General features: G+C 41.1%; 1 protein-coding gene and 1 long non-coding RNA gene across 2 annotated transcripts in view; one reads left to right on the forward strand and one right to left on the reverse strand.

Moving 5' to 3' along the window:
• Window positions 1–15,876, reverse strand: part of BTD (biotinidase) — a 93,827-nt gene that overhangs the window by 47,627 nt on the left and 30,324 nt on the right. The gene's annotated exons all lie outside the window — the stretch shown is intronic.
• LOC142244452 (uncharacterized) lies at window positions 252–14,652 on the forward strand. Its single transcript, XR_012724551.1, has 3 exons — window positions 252–360; window positions 488–608; window positions 12,084–14,652. It is a non-coding gene; the product is annotated as an uncharacterized LOC142244452 (long non-coding RNA).

Genomic DNA, 15,876 nt, shown 5'->3' on the forward strand with positions numbered 1-15,876 from the left:
TTAAAGACACATCTCTCAAGAGAGCATCTATGACGCAAGTGTGAAGCACCACTCCAAACACGAGTGGCCTCTCAAAATGTTATGAGACAGTTCAGAAGACTTAAGCTTTATTCCTGAGCTTATTCGTTTTTTTTATTCCTCTTACTCATGAAAAATATTCTCAAAGGGGCTCTAATTGCCGCTCCATTTGTGGGTGAACAAAGCAGGTCAACTGATCCTGCTCATCTGCACACAACTTCAGTGTGGGAAGCGGATTGTCATTAAGACATATAAATTGAGTCAGTGAATCTGGCTGTCACTCTGCAGAGCGGATGACAAGGAGGCAGAGGTGGACACAGGCACAGCCGCGGATTTCAGAAGGTAAGAGGGATTCTCGTCTATTAGTCAGGGAACTATGTATATGAAATCTACATGTGTTTTACTTCTCTGCATTTCAGGTCATATATTGAATTCATATATCTATATATTATTTTCCATATTTTAATAGGATGAAAGAAACCCATGTCGTAGCAGTCTATATACTATCTCTACTTATTGGAAGCATAGCTGCTCAGTCCTCCCAAGAAAGAGAATGGAAATCACTGGGGAATCCATACAACAGAGATTTGGTAATATATCTTTTGTTATGCCTTGTATTCATACACTGTAGAAGAAAAGACCATGACTAGAATAAAAAAGCAGAAAAGTCTGCAGTAGAGAACAATAAATGTAATGAACTAGGCTAACAAATCACTGAAAGGGTTAATACAGTTAATTTTTTATGCCCTTACTTAAAGCGAATCGGTCACCAGGTTTTTGCTCCACCATCTGAGAGCAGCATAATGTAGAGACAGAGACCCTGATTCCAGCAATGTGTCACTTACTGGGCTGATTTCTGTCATTTTGATAAAATCAATGTTTTCTCTGCTGCAGATCTAGCAGTTATACAGAGCTCATGAATATGCTGGACTACCTGGCAGCACACCAAGTAGTCCTCTAATGATAATCTACTGCTGATTAAACAGTGATTTCATCAAAACTACACTAAGCAGCCCAGTAAGTGACATCACTGGAATCAGGATCTCTGCCCCTACATTATGCTGCCTCAGATTAGGTGGCAAAAACCTGGTGACAGATTCTCTTTAATACAAAATGAACGACGAGAACTGATGTTAGAAATCACTACTGTATGTGTAGTTAACTGAGAAGCCCATTGAAATGAAGATGTTGGTTGAGCTATGTAAATGTGTCAAACATGCTATATATGATATATATGATACAATATAAGATCTAATACTTAAAAGATAACTAACATATGCTGTGAGTAACAGTCCCCCAGAATCAGCTTATAGAGGCTACTTTGTAATATAAAAGCTATAATATAGGTAAAGCATTGCCTTAAGGCCGCTAAAGCGATGTTGTTGGGGTCACGGAATTTGTGACACACATCCGGCCGCTTTAGCGATGTCGTTGCGTGTGACACCTATGAGCGATTTTAAATCGTCGCAAAAACATTCAAAATCGCTAAATTGGTAACATGCCCCCCTATTCTCAATTATCGTTTCTGCTGCAGGTACGATGTTGTTCGTCGTTCCTGCGGCAGCACACATCGCGATGTGTGACACCGCAGGAAGGAGGAACCTCACCTTACCTGCGGCCGGCCACAATGAGGAAGGAAGGAGGTGGGCGGGATGTTCGTTCCGCTCATCTCCGCCCCTCCGCTTTGATTGGGTGGCCGCTTAGTGACGTTGCTGTGACGTCGAACGAACCGCCCCCTTAGAAAGGAGGCGGTGCGCCGGTCACAGCGACGTCGCTAGGCAGGTAAGTAGTGTGACGGGTCCGTGCAATTTTGTGCGCCGCGGATAGCGATTTGCCCGTGACGCACAAACGATTGGAGCGGGTATGCACACTAGCGATCTCGCTAGTGAGATCGCAGCATGTAAAGCGGCCTTTATGCAAAATTCTGAAATTTTTTTAAAAATATACTTTAGAACTGATTCATCAATTATGTTTTGGTTTGTTTTGTACTACTTCTTTTTGACTTGGGGTACTTGTTGCCGTGTTTAGCACCAAATTCTTTAAAAATGGTGCATACGGTTCATGAATTTTGTGCACAGTAAAAAATTATTTGTATTTTAGTCTTCGATCTGTTTTGCGAATTAGACGCAAATAAAAAAAAAAAAAAAAAAAAAAAAAAGGCACAAATGTAATAATGATTGTCCTGATTTTGAAAACTCTTGGGTGCTGTCACTGATTAGCAACATTTTATTTAGCGTTCTCCGTTGAGCACTAGATTGGGGTTTCTATCGGAATTCCCAAAAACTGTATTCTGGACCCCCAACATACCGTAGTAACTGTTGTTTTGATTCAAGCGAATGGCTATGAACATTCGCCTCTGTCCTGCCACTAATTGTCTTCTCCAGAGATGCAAAAAAATAAATAAATAAATAAATAAATAAATAAATAAATAAAACTAAGGGGCAAATACCGCCAGGTTGAAGGCCAGATAGTATCCACAATGATACATCAGGATTCCAGTTGCAGTTGGAACATAGTTTTTCGAGGATTACGACAGAAACCCTGAAGTAGTGCTCAATGGAGAGCACTATATTAATGGGAAGTATTTCATTATTGAGGATCAAAAAAGTGATTACACCCCTCAGATTTTTGGAAATGTTTTATTATATCTTTTCATGGAACAACACTGAAGATATGACATTTTAATACAATGAAAATAAGTCAGTGTACAGCTTGTATAACAGTGTAAATTTTGTGTACCCTCTAAATAATTTACAGCCATTAGTGTCTAAACCAGTGGCAAAAGTGAGTACACCCCTGAGTGAAAATGGACAAATTGTGCCCAAGTACCATTTCCTCCTCCTCCAGTGTCATGTGACTCAATAGTGTTACACGGTCTTAGGTGTGAATGGGGATCAAGTGTGTTACATTTGGAGTTATCGCTCACACACTATCACGAGGGTACCATGATGGAGAGCAGTGCCTCATATTTCTGGTGTCAGGAGATGGCATGGCTACATACACACTTGATCAGGTTAATACTGCTTGCTGTGCAGATTCTCCTTTATCCATTACTGCTAAAGTTAAGTAGTTTCTCTGCTCTCCTAAACTCTGGATGAAAGCTATAGCCAGCTGTTCTGTATTGCTAACTACCTCTGCTACAAAGATGCCTCCCTCAGTCCAGGTAATTGCTGGTGACAGCCTGTTTAGCTTACCTTTGGAGATAACCTGTGAGCTGGGGACCAGGAAGTCATTCAGAGCGCCTTTGCTGGAGTTTGCTGTTTAAAAGTGGAGTTGTGGTTTTCCAGACTCTGTTCCTTTTTGGTTTTGCCTCACTTGTCCATTCCTCATTATTTTCTCCTGCTGTGTGCTTTGTATGATTGCTGTTTATTTTATCCCTGTCTGTCTAATCCTCTCTGTGTCTTTACCCTAGAACGGGACTAGTGTTTCCACTGCCCTGCTCACTAGACAGGGCTGAGTCCAGGGAAAACAGGGATAGCCATGTGATCGGCAACAGGACAGGGACATTAGGGAATGCAGGGATTAGCCTAAGGTGAGTTTAGGAGGTGACCCTGCTCCCCTTTCTTTAACGCCAGGGCCCACGGTTGTATTGCGTTCCCAGTGAACCCTGTGTGTTGCCGCACTCGCCGGGGGTTACCATATACCTGATGGAATCCCGATAGGCACTGCGTGACAGACTCTTTCATACTGATCACTGGAAATTCAAGATGGCACCTAACTGGCAAAGAATTCTCTGAGGATCTGAAAAAAAGAATTGTTGCTCTATATAGAGATGACCTAGGTTATAAGAAGATTGCCAAAACTCTGAAAGTGAGCTGCAGAATGGTGGCCAAAGCCATGCAGCGGTTTAACAAGACAGGTCCCACACAGAACAGTTCTCGCCATGGTCGACCAGAGGTTGAGTGCAAGTGCTCAACGTCATATCCAGAGGTTGTCTTCTTAAAATAGATGAATGAGCACTGCCAGCATTGCTACAGAGGTTAAATGGGTAGGGAAAAGTTAGCTTGTCAGTACTCAGACCTTACGCCACACACTGCATCAAATTGGTCTGAATGGCTGTCATCCCAGAAGGAAGCCTCTTCTAAAGATGATGCACAAGAACGCCTGCAAACAGTTTGCTGCAGACAAGCAGACTAAGGACATGGATTACTCAAACCATGTCCTATGGTCTGAGGAGAACAAGATAAAATTATTTAGTTCAGATGGTGTCAAGCGTGTGTGGCAACAAACAGGTGAGTAGTACAAAGAAAAGTGTTTCTTACCTTCAGTGAAGCATGTTGGTGAGTTTCATGGTTTGGGGCTGCATGAGTGCTGCAGTTCATTGAGGGAATCATGAATGCAAACATGTATTGTAACATACTAAAGCAGGGCATGATATCCGCTCCTCATATTACCACACAATAACAACTCCAAGATGACCACTACCTTGCTAAAAAAAAAAACAACAACAAAAACAAAAAATTAAAACAAAAAAAAAATGTGGGTAAAGGTTCTGGACTGGCCAAGCATATCTCCAGACCTAAACCTTATTGAGCATTTATGAAGCCTCCTCAAAACAGAAGGTGGAGGAGTGCAAGGTCTCTAACATTCACCAGCTTCGTGATGTCGTCATGAAGGAGTAGAGGAGGATTCCAGTGGCTCCTATGAAGCATAGGAAACTCCATACTCAAGAGAGTCTAAGCAGTACTAGAAAATAATGGTGCCTACACAGAATATTGACACTTTGGGCACATTTTGCCCATTGTCACTTAGGGGTGTACTCACTTTTGTTACCAGTGGTTTTGACATTATTGGCTGTGTGCTGAGTTATTTAAAGGGAACACCAAATTTACACTGTTATGCAAGTTGCTCACTGACTAATTTACATTGTATCAAAGTGACCATATCAAAGTGTTGTACCATGAAAAGGTACAACACAATAAAATTTTTACTTGTGATATATTGTATGTAATTATGTACAGAAATAACAAATTGTATAATTAGCTATCATTAAAGAGAATTTGGCACCAGGTTTTTGTCACCTAGTCTAACAACAGCATAACGTAGAGGCAGAAATCCTGATGCCAGTGATGTGTTACTTACTGAACTGATTAGTGTAGTTCATAAAAAAAAAATCAATGTTTTATTAGGAAAATATTATCACTAGAGGACTAGTAAACTTGCTGCTAGATTGTCGTCCATATGCATGAGCTCTATATATAGTTCCCCATCAGAGCATAATAGATAGTTAAAAAAAAAAAATTTGAAAAAAAAAAAAACGCCAAAATTTTAAATATTTATTCCCATTTTCAAAAACAGATTTAATTGGAAATTGCTTGTAAAAACAAGAATGGTCTAATTATCAATTGACAGCTTCTATTTTAAGAAATGGTTAAGGAACACATGGATGAAACCCCAGCTTAGCTCTCGGTAAAACATGGAAATGGGAAAAGGTAAATCAATTGATCTAAGTATAAAAAAAATTCCAAGTTTATTGAAAGTCCAATAAAAACAAAGTGAATAGTGCTGAGTGCAAAAAACCATGATGGTCACATGGATGACGCGTTTCAAACTGCCTAGTTCTTATTCATAACCATGTTGAATAGCAGCAAGTCGAAACAAATTTACAGACAGGAGAAGGGGAGAAGAAAAGGAAAAGGGGGTGGGGAGGGTGAGCAAAGAAAAAAAAAAAGAACAAATTTGATCTATGTACATCAAACATAATTAAAACAGATTGCACATCAGTGGAAGCATAAATGAATGATTACCTCTTTAATATATTAGATCCATTTTATAGTTGAAGCCCAACGATATGCAAATTTCCATAGTGAAGATCCAAATGAGCTTCAGTCTTTCAATCGCCACCACAAATAAGTTTATTCACCCCTAATATAGCTATAAATTACAAATGAGATCAATTACCTGGATGGACTTTAAGAAAACAAATGGGAAACCCCTGACAACATTTTTTTGCTGGAGGGCATTTTATGGTTGTGAACTCTGTATGTGTTCTGAAATACGTTTGTTTCCTGCAGGTACAGCCAACATATTGTTTATTGCATATCGTGAAACAAAAACTATATAAGTGCAATTGCAATAGATAAAGGATTTGATTTAATATTTTTTGTTGGTAGCACAAGAAGAAAAGCAATTATTTTTGTTGGCAAATCTGCACATGTTGCATTTGGAATTAGCACAGGGAAAAATAAACCTTTTTTCTGGTCAACCCCATACTATTGGAATTTCTGGAACAATTGTACAAGCTGGGCGAAATCATGTGGCCAATAGAAACCCTACGACGTGCTATACCAAAAACACCATCAGCTAGTATTTTTTATAGGATGTCATTCTGGTATAAAATGGGAAGGAGCTGAAATACACATTGTTTAATTCTAGCAAAATCAGTGCTATAGGGCATGGAGAAAATTATTGTACTATTTTTGTCAGTTCCTTTTAAGGGCTACCGTTCCAACCTAGTATTGATGATATTGGATTCTCTATCATAAGTCATGTTATCTGAACAAGCCCGTTTAGCCTAATAAATTAATCCATTGGAAGATTTAGGATAATGTGCTTTGGATGATTGCTTTTGGCATGAAGGAAAGTGTTCACACTGATGGGTTTTCTGTATAACTCATTTTCAATAACCCCAGTATTGAGTTGCCATGGAATTAAAATATTAAAAAATGTGACGTGAATGATATATTGATGGGTAATGAATTTTAGATTTAAAGTATTAGGATTCATGTATTTGTCAAAATCAGAGGCAGAATTCTTATCGCCACAACAAATAAGCAAAACGTCATCTACATAATGACCATACCATCTGATGTGTTTAACTGTCATGCCATGGATTTGATCCGGCAGTCTCCTGTGCTGTGGTTCGTTTCTCGCTCCACTGATCCACAGTCACTGTTTTGGTTCTGAACATTTTGTTTGTGTTCATTACCTTTCTGTCAACAAGTGTTTCCAATGCTTTAATTTAGTCCGTCCTCTCACCCAGCGGGTATAATTATTTTACACTTCCCCAGGTTTGCATTTCACGCTGTTGATATTTCTGAATTGGACCATGCTTGGAACTGCAGCCTGACTGCTTTTCCTGGCAGATTGTTATTTTTGGTTTACCTTGTCTTTTACTCTGCACCTTCCCCCGGAATCTTAAGGAGGTACATTATATCCTTGATGGCCATTTAGGAAGCAAAGGTCTGAGTGGTTCATCTTAGTCACCTGTTTGGGGTTTTTTTTTTCAGTCAGCGCAGGGGTCTTTAGGGACTGTGCAGCTTAGACTCTAGTCTGTACAAGAACCGGGTGGGTCAGTGTAATAGTAGTTTTGAGTTAGACCTTAGTTTACTTTATTTTCCACATGTGCACATAACAGCAACAAATGGATTGATAGTCGTATATAGACACGTGCTCCCACCATGACACAAAGATTGGCCAACAAGGGCGAGACTCTGGACCCATGGAACAGCCTTCTGTTTGAATGTAAAATATATTAACAGACATGGAAAACTTATTTGCAAATAGATATTTGGTAACACTTAGAATACAGATAACCTCATCCAGAAAATTATTTTTGGTCAAATGATAGGATAAAGCATCTAATGAGAGGTGCTAGAGTAAAGAGGAATCTAAGGACAAACATCGTAGGTGACCCATGTGCCCTTTTCCTCCCACTGAAGTCTCCGTACCGTTAGAAGATCTTTAGTGTCCTTGATATAAAAAGACATGGTTATTACTAATTGGTTGTAATATATCATCTAGCCAGGTAGAAATATGTTCATTCACAGAACCTATACGCACAGCTATTGGCTGAAAAGGTGGTGGGAAAACATCTTTACATGTCTTTAGTAATGCCTGGAAAATAGGTGTAAAGTCTGCTTTACACGGGACGACCGATTGTGCGATATCACGATCGATCGTACCCGCCCTCGTCGTTTTTGCGCCACGGGCAATTAATTGCCTTAATTGCCCGTGGTGCACAAACTCGTTTAACCCCCGTCACACGTACTTACCTTCCGGACAACCTCGCTGTGGGCGACGAACGTCCACTTCCTGGAGTGGGAGGGACGTTCGGCGTCACAGCGACGTCACACGGCAGTCGGCCAATAGAAGCGGAGGGGCGGAGATGAGCGGGATGTAAACATCCCGCCCACCTCCTTCCTTCCATTAAGCTGTCGGGTGCCGTGGGAGGCAGTAAGCAACGTGTGATGCCACGGAAACGAACAACCGGCGCCATTTTAATTAAGCAATTTTATGAAACCTAGCGACGAGTACACGACTCATGATTTGTGAGCGATACTGCGTCGCTAGGAGGTGTTACACGAGACGACGACTTGTACGATGCCGGATGTGCGTCACGAAAACCGTGACCCCGACGATGCATCGCACGATCAGTCGTCTCGTGTAAAGCCCGTATAAGGGTTCTAAACGGTAAAACATTCGGATTGTTTGCTATTCAAAATATCTAGGGACATTCCAATTCCAAAATCCACATTAAATGTTTCATTCATTATTGGTGTAGGATCCACAGACAATTTTTGATACAGTCATGGCCAAAAGTTTTGAGAATGCTACAAATATTATTTTTTACAAAGTTTACTGCTTAAGTTTTTCTAATGGCAATTTGCATATACTCCAGAATGTCATAAAGAGTGATCAGCTTAACAGCAATTACTTGCAAAGTCAATATTGGCTAAGAAAATGAACTTCAACCCCCAAAACACATTTCAACATCATTGCATTCCTGCCTTAAAAAGGAGCAGCTAACATTGTTTTAGTGATTGTTCCATTAACACAGGTGTGGGTGTTGATGAGGACAGGGCTGGCGATCAGTCATGATTAAGTAAGAATGACACCACTGGACACTTTAAAAGGAGGCTGGCGCTTGGTATCATTGTTTCTCTTCAGTTAACCATGGTTATCTCTAAAGAAACATGTGCAGCCATCATTGCTCTGCACAAAAATGGCCTAACAGGGAAGAGTATCGCAGCTACAAAGATTGCACCTCAGTCAACAATCTATCGCATCATCAAGAACTTCAAGGAGAGAGCTTCCATTGTTGCCAAAAAGGCTCCTGGGCGCCCAAGAAGGACCAGCAAACGCAAGGACCGTATCTTAAAACTGTTTCAGCTGCGGGATCGGACTACCAGCAGTGCCGAGCTAGCTCAGCAATGGCAGCAGGCTGGTGTGAGTGCTTCTGCACGCATTGTGAGGCGGAGACTGCTTGAGCAAGGCCTGGTTTCAAGGAGGGCAGCAAAGAAGCCACTTTTCTCTAGAAAAAACATCAGGGACCGACTGATATTCTGCAAAAGTTACAGGGATTGGACTGCTGAGGACTGGGGTAAAGTCATTTTCTCAGATGAATCCCCTTTTCGATTGTTTGGGACATCTGGAAAACAGCTTATTAGGAGAAGAAGAGTTGAGCGCTACCACCAGTCTTGTCTCATGCCAACTGTTAAGCATCCTGAAACGATTCATGTGTGGGGTTGCTTCTCAGCCAAGGGAATCGGCTCACTCACAGTCTTGCCTAAAAACACAGTTATGAATAAAGAATGGTACCAGAATGTCCTGCAAGAGCAACTTCTCCCAACTGTCCAAGAGCAGTTTGGCGCCCAACAATGCCTTTTCCAGCATGATGGAGCACCTTGCCATAAAGCAAAGGTGATCACTAAATGGCTCATGGAACAAAACATAGAAATTTTGGGTCCATGGCCTGGAAACTCCCCAGATCTTAATCCCATTGAGAACTTGTGAGCAATCATCAAGAGACGGGTGGACAAACAAAAACCAACAAATTCTGGCAAAATGCAAGCATTGCTTATGCAAGAATGGACAGCTATCAGTCAGGATTTGGTCCAGAAGTTGATTGAGAGCATGCCAGGGAGAATTGCAGAGGTCCTGAAGAAGAAGGGTCAACACTGCAAATATTGACTTGCTGCATTAACTCATTCTGTCAATATAACCTTTTAGTACTCATAATATGATTGCAATTATATTTCTGTATGTGATGTAAACATCAGACAAACACAATTAAAAATCAGAGGGCAACAGATCATGTGAAAATATCATTTTGGTGTCGTTCTCAAAACTTTTGGCCATGACTGTACATTTGTAATTGAGCATATTTGTCATCCCCCTTTCATACAGTGTATGGTCCAGTATAACAACAGATCCTCCTTTATCTGACTGTTCGACAAGGATGTGTGGATTATTCTGGATAGATTGATGACTTTATATTTTTCCTCTGTCAAATTAGATTGCGGTTTGTAGTGAAAACTCGCATACAAGTGGGCTTCAATTACAAAAAGGATCTAATATATTTATATTAGAGAGAAATGGAAAGGGTGAATAAACCTATCACAGGATTGGAAGAAAAAACGGATGATTGAAACTTGTTTGGAATTTGAATACATTGGACGTCAACTATAGAACGGATCTAATGTATTAGAGAAGTGGTCATTCATTTATGCTTCCATTGATGCAAATGTTATGTTATATGTAAATCTGTTTTTATTAGGTTTCATTTACATAGAACAGTTATGATCTTTGTTATTTTCGGAACATTACTGCAGCATAGGGCACAAAGATGGGGCACAATACTACAGGATGGGAACAAGGATGGGCACATTACTACAGGATGAGGACCAGGAATGACTCATTAATACAAGATGGGGGACAAGGATGGACACATTACTGCAGGATGGGGGACAAGGATGGACACATCACTGCAGGATGAGGACAATGATGGGCATATTTCTACAGGATGAGGACCAGGAATGACTCATTAATACAAGATTGGGGACAAGGATGGACACATTACTACAGAATGGGGGACAAGGATGGGGCACATTACTAAAGGATGAGGACCAGAATGAGGATATTACTACAGGATGTGGACAAGGATGGGTCACATTACTACAAGATGGAAAGAAGGAGGAGCACATTACTACAAGGGGACGAGGATGGGCACATTACTACAGAATAGGAAGCAGGATGGTGTACATTGCTACAAGAAGCGGAACAGCATGTGGGACAGTACTAAAAGATGAGGACCAGGATGAGAACATTACAAAAGATGTTGGCCAAAATTATTATATGTTGCTAATTGTAAAACTATATTACTTACAAAAACGGGATAAAATGAAAAAAAGAAAAAAAAAAAACAAAATAAATGATGATTTTTTGTTAGCAATATTATATATACACATTAATATATATATATATATATATATATATATATATCTCACACACACACACTAAAAAAACTGTACATTTGTTACAATAAACAAACGAAAAAAGCTCAAAAACAGTGATCTAAAGGGTGTATAGAAAAAAATATGGTACCGATAACTGTCACTTTGTCCTGAAAAGAATGTGGCCCCCCTAAATGATTTTTTTTGCTTTGTGTGGTCCTTATACCCAGCAGAGTTTGAGACCCCTGCTCTATAGGATCACTCCCATGTGAGATTTTTTTTTTCTCAGCCCTAGTAGGACCAAGAAAACAGGTGCGGGTGGACACTCGCACCCATACAAGTCTATGAGTGCGAGATAATCGTCGCACTGCACTCGTATTACACCAGAAAGCGGTGCAATAATCGAATCAGCTGATAATGGAGGAGTTTGAGAGATTAGTCCTTCCCTCTCCTCCACATCTGTGCTCCGATCACAGGATTGGGTCACAGTAAAATGACACTCGGCTTACACTCGCAGCGGAGCGGGAGCTGAGGGTCATTAGCATAACGCATCCGATGCTCTTGTATCTGATGCTAAATGCCCATGTGTCCTTAGTCTTAGGGAAAAAAAGGTCATGGGAAGGCTTCTTTAAGGTCTCCCATCATTGTAAACCAGAATACAAAAAGGATAAGTTCACAATTTGCTTTGTTTTTAAGTGACAGGAAAAATTTGCATGACATTTTTAGGTAAAAATGCATCAACAAAACCTTATGAAAGGCAAAAAAAAAAATAAAAAAATGTCTCTAATATTAATTATGGGAAGATCTATTCTCCCCAAATAAAGAAACGTCTTCGTAAAATGATCACATTTGTTTGATTACTGGTAATTTTTATCTCCTTATTCTATACAGTTTTTCAAGTTCTTGAAGTCTTATATCACTGGGAGGGGAGCGCACATGATGAATCCTGGGAACAAGGACAGGCTTGGAAGTGACTTAAGAACTGATGGAGAGTCCAAGTACAGCAACCTCTGGCAATATGTGGACAACAATGAAATTGCCGACATTTAGGCAGTGACAACAGACAACATGTGTACGGTGTCAAATACAATCAGCAAATTGGTATACAGTAACCATCATCAGCTCTTTATGCATCGCTTTACTCTTTTGTTAAAACTTCTATTATACATGAATCTGTCATATTTTATGTCCATTTTATGTTAATTGACAGATAATTTTCTTTTGCTGGAATAAAGCTTTGCTGTGGTTTTTAATCTTTATACATATTGTTTTAGATTTAATTTTATTATAAGCTTTATTGAATTACTAAATGTGAGTTTGCTTTAGATAGAAATTCAGAATTGGTATAAAACCTTTCCAACGCCAATCTATTTTGTATTGATAGATACAGTACGTCCATAGTGACCTGAGTATAAAAGGAATCATCTATTTCAACTGAAACCGGAGTTTGTAGATTACTGGATTTAAAGGGAATCTGTCAGCACACTTTTACTTATGGAAGTAGTTATACGGTTGTGGAGGCACTTGTACAGATATACAGTTGAAACCAGAAGTGTCATGGATCCACCTCCCCGTCCACATGGCTAGGGGGTGGAGCTTTCTCTCGGGCCTTCGTTCCGGAGCTTGGATGCTTTAAGTTCTGTCATCTCTGGTGAACCAGCACCAGCTATGAGCTTAGCACTGCTTTGCCTGTGATTGCTGGTCCCTTTAAGTGTTTCCTGATCAGTCCTTCCCCTGTGCTCTGTCTGTGTTCCGTCCCACCTCCTTCCTTCCCACAATAGCCCCAGTCGTTCCCCCTTCTCCTACCTCCCCAATCGGTTGCTTCCGCTGGTACTGACCTCGGCCTAACTTTGCCCCGCTTTTGCTCGTTCCTCCAGTCTTCCTTCTCACCGTACTGTGTATGACCTGGCCTGCTTGACCATCCCCCGCACACCCCATGGCCTCTGCATTCTGGCTGACTCTGCGGGGCAGTGCTCCAGCACACACTGTGTGTCCACCTCCATGCTGATTCAGCTCTGTGTAGTGTCTTTTCCTGCAGGGCTTCAGCTCCCCCTGGTGGTAGCCTGACAAGAAGTTTACATATATTATCTAAAGCCTTGTGTGCACGCTGCGTGTTTTGCCGCATTTTTCGGATGCAGTGTTAATACCAAAACTGCATGCAATTCCTTCCCTAGTAGAGTCTATGAAATTTCATTTTTGCTGTGTGTATGTTGCTGGGTTTTTTTGGCTGCATCTTTGTGGTGACCACAAAGATCAAACATATCAATTATTTTTGTGTTTTGTCCCTGCGTTCGGAGGACTGGCAGATCAATCCCCTGTGACTTGGGGTAGGCAGGGGATTGAGCCCTGCTATCTGGCCAGATGACAGTCCCCATATAAAGTTTATTGGAACCAGAACCTGGCACAAAGGGGAATGAGCAAGTGCTTCATACTTACCGAGTCACGAGGGCAGCTGTCACACTGGTCCCGCGGCCTCTCAATCTTCTTCCTGGGGCATTCATTAGGCTCATACATAAACATTGCTTCCCCTGCCACCGGCGTCTGTGATTGGTTGCAGTCAGACGAGCCCCTATGCTGAGTGACAGCGTGTGTAAGGCTTCAAAATACAGATGCCGGTGGGCGGGTCTATATCGTACAGTAAAATAATTTTAAAAAATTGGCATGGTATCCCCCATATTATGATACCAGCACAGATAAAGCCCAACAGCTGGAGCTGGTATTCTCAGGCTGGGGATACCCATGGTTATTGGGCGCCCCCCAGCCTAAAAGATCAGGCAGCAGCCGCCTGGAATTGCCGCATCTATTAGATGCGACAGCCCCGGCACTTTACCTGGCTCATCCCAATTACCCTTGCGGGGTTGCAATCGGGGTAACGTATGGGGCAATGTCAGCCCAGAGCAGCCACTAATTCCTGGATTACTAATGGCAGGCATCTATGAGACACCCCCATCACTAATCTGTAAGTGAAAATAAATAAAACACAAACACCGAAAAAATCCTTTATTTGAAATAAAAGACAAAAAAACACCCCCTTTCAACCCTTTATTAACCCCCAAAACACCCCTGCAGGTCTGACATAATCCACATGAGGACCATGCATGTTTTTCTCACTATCTGCCATGAAATAAGAATAAACCTTTCCTGTTTAAAGGGAACCAGTCAGGTGGAATATGCACACAGAACCACGAGCAGTTCTGGGTGTATATTGCTAATCCCTGCCTAACTATCCCTGTATACACTAGCATAGAAAAAGGGATCTTTAGAAAGCGTATTTCTAAAGATGGGTGCATATTCCACCTGACAGGTTCCCTTTAAGTTCAATTAGGATTGCCACAATTATTTATATTTGCTAAATGCCAGAATAATGAGAGACAGACAGACAAAATGTTTTAAGACATTGTCTAACAAGACATATTACAAAATTGCTTATTTTCATGTACACTATTGATTTATGAAATAAAAATGATGGTTGGTTATACTTTAAATGTTTGCTTAGTCTCTGAAGCCTCCCATACACATCGGACAACAGTTGTCTGACAGCATTCTCCCAACTCCCCCATGTATGGAAACGCACTGACAAGTGCTCCTATGTTCTTTACAGGAGAGATCCTGTTCTCTAAGGAGAAAAAAGATCAGCAACTGAAATCCAAAAGACCGGATTCTCCCCCATGTTATCATATGTTGTTGAGAGTCAGGAGGCTCCCATACACATTAAACGGTTTGCCGATTTGACTGATATAGGTCGGGTTTAAGCAGTTACATAACTAGAGTCTGATGGAGCCCTATGCAAAGTTTGAGCCTGGCCCAACCCCCCCAGCTGCATGTTGGTCAGATGTATGGGCCATTGTGGCATTCTAAATCCGATAAAAACATACGAGATGCCCCCCCCACCTTCATTGTGCAATAATGGCCCCCATCCTATACTAATATCCCCCATCCTGGACCACTTCCTGGTAAGTATGTCCCCCATCCTGGTAAATATGGCCCCATCATGGCTAGATGCTGGTATATATAGGCCCATTCTTCTATACATGTCCCCATCATGGCCCCATCCTGGTATTTATGTCCCCTTCATGGCATCTTCCTGCAATTTATGCCCTTTTTATGGCCCCATCCTGGTCTATGTCCCCACCCTGACATATGTCCCCATCCTAGCCAAATCCTGATACAGATCACATTGCACACGGTATGTATATATATTACACACACATACATATTAATATTTATATATATATATATAAATATAAATATAAAACTAGCTGTAGTACCCAGGCGTTGCCCAGGATAGTAACTGTCTCTCTGTCTCTCTCCCAGTCTCTGTCTCGCTGTCTGTGTCTTTCTTTGTCTGTCTCTGTCTATGTCTCTGTCTGTTTCTATCTCTCGGTCTGTATGTGTATCAGTCTGTTTCCATGTGTGACTGTCTGTCTCTCTCTTTTCCCATCTGTCTCTTTCCAGGGCTGTCTCTGTCTGTCTGTCTTTTTCTGTCTCTCTATCCGTCTCCCCACCGTCATCTTATTACCTCACACATAAGCTTCTTATACTAACAGTTTATTTTGTTCCTATAGCAACCACTGTAGCTCCCACCTCATTCAGTTTAATGGAGGCAGGATATTGGAGAGTAACTGTAAAGCGCGGAGTTAAATTTTCCTATCAAAACATAGTCTATGACGTTCCCTGAGTCACG

This window comes from Anomaloglossus baeobatrachus, chromosome 6 (genome assembly GCF_048569485.1).
Source record: "Anomaloglossus baeobatrachus isolate aAnoBae1 chromosome 6, aAnoBae1.hap1, whole genome shotgun sequence".
Lineage (NCBI taxonomy): Eukaryota > Metazoa > Chordata > Amphibia > Anura > Aromobatidae > Anomaloglossus > Anomaloglossus baeobatrachus.